Genomic DNA, 6,463 nt, shown 5'->3' with positions numbered 1-6,463 from the left:
AGTGCACACACACCCACTCTGCCTTTGCCACTAATGCAAATGCCAGTTGTCTGTGGGAAATAGGCATGCGCAGATGGAGGGCGGTCTTGCCCAATGTGTATGGGCATTGCAACCAAGGACTCTATTGCATACATTTAAGACAAGTTAGACAGCATAATGGTTGTTTCCTTGTTCTACAATCACTTTGTTGGCCACTCAGTCACTTGAAGGCTAAATTAGGTAAAGGATTTAAGATCCCAAAGCTCAAGCCTCTTGCAAGAGTCAAGCTCAGACTGTCTACATCACAAAGTTGCAGCGCTGGTGAGGGGGTTACAGCGCTGCAACTTAGGAGGTGTACACATCTGCAGGGCATCACCAGCGCTGCAACTCCCTGTTTGCAGCGCTGGCCATACTCCTGTTTTGTCTCGGGTGTAGAGGATCCAGCGCTGGTAATCAAGTGTAGACACTTACCAGCACTTTTCTTGACCTCCGTGGAATAAGCAGGTATCCCAGCATACCTGAGGAAGCCTCTGGTAATCAAGCAGGTCTCCTTCCCCGGTTTGTTCTCGCGTTCCCCGAACCCCCGAGCAAGCAGGTCTCCTTCCCTGCGGTTTGCTCTCGCGTTCCCCGAATCCCCGAGCAAGCAGGTCTCCTTCCCTGCGGTTTGCAGGGGGGTTCGGGGAACGCGAGAGCAAACCGCGGCGAAGCCGGTCTCCTTCCCCGGTTTGCTCTCGCGTTCCCCGAACCCCCGTGCAAGCAGGTCTCCTTCCCTGCGGTTTGCTCTTGTATTCCCCGAATCCCCGAGCAAGCAGGTCTCCTTCCCTGCGGTTTGCAGGGGGGTTCGGGGAACGCGAGAGCAAACCGCGGCGAAGCTGGTCTCCTTCCCTGGTTTGCTCTCGCGTTCCCCGAACCCCCCTTGAAGCCGCCCAACAGCGCTGCAGTGTGGCCACATCTAACACCACTTGCAGCGCTGGTTGCTGTAAGTGTGGCCACTCTGCAGCGCTGGCCCTATACAGCTGTACTAATACAGCTGTAACAACCAGCGCTGCAAAATTACATACCCTCATCTGGAAACGTTTCCTTTCACTTTTGCTGCAAGAGAAAATTCAAGTGACTCTTTGCTAAGTGGCAAGTCACCCTGTTGGGAATCCATTTCCTGAATGCTACAAGAGCCAGGAGGCGGAACGAGACGAAGTAGGTTGTGATGTCACGGGGGAGACAAAAGATACTTTGTCTTTTCCTCATTCTATTTTTTCCACAAAGTGTCTCCACCCCATACGTAGGCTGGAGTCTGGCCACACCACCTAACTCTGCACTAGGTGCAGCTGAGTCTAACACAACTGTAGCCATTTTCGATTCCACACGCAGATTTATGTAGTTGGTTCCTGTATTTTAGCCCCAGGAAATCTGCGGGGTCTACATGCAGCACCAGCGCTGCATTCCCCAAAATGGGACAGGGATCATGCTTCTTTTACCAAGGAGTTTATACTCTAGAGACAAAGGTTTGGGGGAGTTAAAAATATATAAACAAATGCATACATTGCACACTTAACTAGGGCATGTAGAGTATGCTAGAATTACTACTAACTCAGTACCTGCACAAATCTCTGATCAGTTTTCATTGGTCCCAGTCTCAGACTCCAGTGGCCAGGTGATCCTATGGTCTAGCTCAGGGGACGGCAACCTTTGGCATGTGGCTCGCCAGGGTAAGGGACCATCTATCACAAGGGTAGCTCACCTGAGTGGCAGGACAGATCAGAGTATCCCATGGGGCTCTCTGTGTCTTCATGTTTAGGCTCTTATGGTGCCTGAGGAGTGTACACTTGATAATTGGTTGGTGAAATCTAAGTATAGCGCTAAGTATAGAACCAATCTGGGGACGGTTTGTGGCCTGGTTCCTAACAGTCTTCCCTGAGGTTGGTACCCACATTCTTGAGCCATTGCAAGACTGCTTGACAATTTGATCAATCCATTTATTAAGTGTAGTGCCAGAGTCTGAGAAGTAAGCCAAGATGTGCCACCCAGGAGCATGACCCAGCAATGCAGCAGCATCAGGAGCCTTTGAAGCTTAAAGGGGAACAATTCAGACAGACTTGCAGCTACTGCAGATTCAAGAGCACATAAACCAGACACTGGAGACACAGGAAAACCAGGAACCTCCTGCAGATCACTAGCAGAGTTCCCTCACTGGTTGAGTATCTTGTGGTAGATTTCTTTGTTCTAGATTTGCATGAGCCTCCCTTTGATACAGGGAAAGTAGGAAGCTTTGGGTAAAAGGCAGAGAGAAAGGATGTGTTCCCCGGAAGAATTCCTATACCACAAAGCCACCTATCGGCTAGAGGACTCCAGACCTATTTTCAGCAACTGTACAGATGTTGGTGATAAAGGGAAGGGCCAGTTTAAACATATTTTAATCACCACCTTCATTCCTGTGCTAGCATTTGGTTACCAAAACCAAGACCGTGTCAGAGGTCAGGTCCCACTTGTTTCCACTGTGACAGGTTTCCCTTCTGCTTGGCCAGCCTCATCAGTTTCTGGCTCTCATGTATTAGCACAAGGCCTCCTGCATACATTTGAAGGGGATGTTTAATACCAATTTAAGCAAAACTGGGCGAGTTTAGTGAGACATTAGCAAAATCAGCCCCATTTAAGCCAAATTACTTGATCCTGTCCCTTTGTGAGTTTATGTAACTCAGACGTGGCAATCACATACTGGAGCCTGACAAGTGAATGGTCAATAATTAATAATACACCCTTCAGGGGATGTGAAACAACAAATAACAGCCAGGAAGCCTATGTCAACACAGCCTATGCTAAACCTCCATGGGAAATGGGGAGTTTTAAGATGTGTTTCATAAAGCTTCCCCATTGTAGTCTGAATGCAATAGAAACCTTGTTTAGACAGCTGCATAGTTCATTGTAGAGTCCAAGTGCACCAAGCTCATTGTTGGCCAAGTGCGGAGAGATCTAACACAACTCAATCTCTGTTGGTCTGTGTCTGTACCACACTAACTTTGGAACACTGCCGCCAGTCTAGAGAGGGAAGGGGATGAATTGAGGAGTGAAAGAACACAAGGAGTCCCTGGGGGCTGCAATGTGCTCCACCGACAGAAGCCACAAAGTCTATGACCCATTAGTGTAAGTTACACTTTGTTTGGCTCCACTTTCACCTCAGCAAAGTAAATACTGACCTTTCCCAATGGCAGTCCTGTTGGATCACCCTATGTGCTGGTTAGATAAGTAAGCAACATGTTGACCAACTACTATCTGCTCCCATACCCTTCAGTTTCCTCCTGAGAGGTAGATAGTCAAGAGAGCTCACGGTTATTACTTCTGGGTGTTCAGCACAGGGGCCAACCTTCACCCCACACTTCCCTAAATGCACACCTAGGGCTAACTAAATAAAGAGTAGGCTGTCAAGAGCATTCAGCAGCTCCCCTGGTGACACTTACGGCCAGATTTTAAACCTAAAAAGGAGCCAGGCTCTTTTGGTATTTATGGCCAAACTAAGGAGCGCTATTACTCTGAGGCATCTCACATCCCACCACACTCCTCCAGCAACTTCTAGTGGGGTTGGTTGTGCTTATATAAGCCTGACACTTACAGCTTCAGAATCACAGTTTGCTTTAAAGAGAGTCCTAACCAGTGACACCGCTCTCACCTGGTTTTTACTGGCAGCCGTCCCCCTTTGCAGTCAGGAAGGATACATCCAGCCTGCACAAGCCTGGTAGTCTCTACTTCCAGCTTCGGAAGAGGTTTGTGGCATGAGTACTGACTCTTCTATGTTCAAGCACCACCACATTGCGCAACAGATGCACTAATATTCAGGCAGCCTCTTGGGTGGCTCATTTGAGCAGCACCACTCCAGAAAAACTTATACCCCCAGACACTATATTATCTAAGCAAACAGGATTGTACGTCCCTTGTGAAAAAAAAAATCTCTCTGGTATTTTAATAGTACTTGTTACCTTAGTATAGGGGCTCTCAAACTTCACTGCACCATGAACCCCATCTGACAACAAAAATTACTACATGACCCCAGAAGGAGGGGCTGAAGCCTGAGTCCACCCACCCCAGGCAGAAGGAGGGGGCACCAAAGTCCAGAGACTTCAGACCCAGACAGTGGGCCTGTAACCCAGCCCTGCTACCCAGGGTTGAATCCTTTAGCCCCAGGAAATTGGGCTCAGGCTTCAGCTTTGACTCTGGGCCCCAGCAACTCTAAGCCAGCCCTAGTGACCCTATTAAAAAGGGGTCATGAGCTTTTTGGGGTCCCAACCCCCAGTCTGAGAACCACTGCCTTAGTAGATAAGCACCATAACATTTAAGACTACACTGTGTACACATTTGCTTTCACAGCTAGCAAAAGTGAAATTAGCATTAAAGTGATTTACCACTTCTCTAAAACACACATTTCATAGGCCAGGCAAAGCCCCGCTCATATCATTTCCCTTACCAGACTTCCTTCACTGACAATGTAGCCTTTATAAGGGAACAAACTGACCTGAGAGGCAGGCTGGGAGCAGTATTACTCTGTTAGCCAATTAGTTGCTGTTTCTGCCCCCTTACAGAAACTGTTAGTTTGCACTACTCATGTGTTTTACTATGTGGGTGATTAATTCAGGCTAATTGCATGCAGGTGTGTGGTTCTTACTTTAAGAGCTAGGCATTAGAGGTGATGCTTGAGTCAAGCTATAATCTGAGATAATTTAGGCTCCAGTCCCGAAAGCTACTCCCCAAAGGTGGGCCCTGTGCCTTTTTAGTGTTCCATCAATTCAGTGGAGCTCTGATTAGGCAGAGGGGTCTGCTTAGGTGTCTAGCTTATGGGAGTTAGGTGCCTAGATACTTTTGAGGATCTGAGCCTCAGTGTGTGAGCTTCCTAGGGGCAGCAGGAATGCTGATCTTTGTTTAACACATGAGCCATGCTGTAAATATTTGTACACATGGCACTGCATGCATGATAAAGAATAACAACACATAATGAAGGCCAAGATTTCAACCTGTAAATATCAAGGTTCTACAGGAGAGCTGATGTCTGAGGAAAGCCTGAAAAGAGTAGGTTAAAGTAGAATGCCTGATATCTGGAATGGTTTTTTTAGCACCAGGGGCAGCCATTATTGTAGATTTTCCCAACTATTACTTTGTAACTGCCTGTTAATAAACTATGTGTTCTAAAAATCTGCATCCTGGAGTCTAGTGATTTATATGTGAGCCCCCACTGCCTCTGCTGCCAGGGTCTTTGTCCCACATCTGGGCTTTAGCAAGTTGAGATGTGTGTGTTGAAAAATGTTGTCCTATGGTTGGATGTGATGGATAAGGAGCAGCTGGACTGCTTTATAATTTTTTTCTTGATACTGGGTCATTTTGCATCCAAGCTGGAGACAAGTAACTGCCTGTAGATCTTTAGATAATCAAATACAATCATCCTGAAACATCTCCTCTTCAAAGGACTACTAAGAAAAAATATTGCATGCACTGGCAAATACCTATACATGCCTGAGGTGGCTGCAGGACACAGGATGGAGAATGAAAAGTCAAGAATGTTTTATTCAGCATGTGTGGGAAATACTGTACCCTGATAAAAAAGGGTGAAGAATGAATTGCAAAGAGGGTGAACAAGAATGGAACGTGTGGGGATACTGTGTTTCTCCTGAATATTCACACATACATTTTAAAAGGATGTACAACGTTTGATATGCATTCATGCATTGCAGTAGGGGGTATCTGGGATACCCAGTATGAGGGTGTTGACTTTGAAACAGACGCTACCCATAATAAGGCATGGTCTGGAATGTACAGCCATAAATCCAGATCCTGCAACACTTGCAACTACCGTTAACTTTATTACTGTGATTAATCTCATGGAAATCAATTGGGCTTCTTTGGGCAGTACAGTTAACTGTCTGCAGGATCAAGGCCCTATATTTTCAACAGGCCTTGTTCTGGGATATTCTCCCACTCATGCACTGAGTCAGGATCTGCTGTGGCATCACTATGGGATTCATTATGGGATATTCTTCTGTGTTTTGGGATACACTCTTCAGGATCTTATTAGCTACCATTATTAATTCATTATTACTATTATTGCAATTTCATCCAAATGGTTCAAAAATAATCTGAAACTTTTTGAAAACCAATGCATATAGAACTATAGCTCTTTAATATGAAATAAAAATAAATATAAACATTAATTGTTATCACTGGCTAGGTGATTTTTGCATCAGCACTGGGTTCGTACTCACTCGTCTGTTCTGAGATTTGCCCTGTGGACATTGCTCTGGGATTCTTTCCTTTTTCTGCCACTTTAAAATAGGTGTTTTATAAATATATTTAAAAAAAAAAGTACAGAAGCCAACTCAGGCCCTCAACTAGCGACCGCGGCAGGACTCGAACCTGCAATCTTCTGATCCGAAGTCAGACGCCTTATCCATTAGGCCACGCGGCCACTGTGCATGAGAAATCTAAAGACAGCCATAGGAAGCTGAGA

General features: G+C 46.1%; 1 non-coding gene across 1 annotated transcript; it reads right to left on the bottom strand.

Annotated features, from left to right (window-relative positions):
• Nucleotides 1–6,348: 6,348 nt before the first annotated feature.
• Nucleotides 6,349–6,421, bottom strand: TRNAR-UCG. The gene has a single exon. It is a non-coding gene; the product is annotated as a tRNA-Arg (tRNA).
• Between the last annotated feature and the right edge of the window lie 42 nt (nucleotides 6,422–6,463).

This window comes from Gopherus evgoodei, chromosome 10 (assembly GCF_007399415.2).
Source record: "Gopherus evgoodei ecotype Sinaloan lineage chromosome 10, rGopEvg1_v1.p, whole genome shotgun sequence".
In the NCBI taxonomy this organism is placed as follows: domain Eukaryota; kingdom Metazoa; phylum Chordata; order Testudines; family Testudinidae; genus Gopherus; species Gopherus evgoodei.
Note: the sequence above shows the minus strand (reverse complement) of the source record. Positions and strands in the feature narration are given on the sequence as shown.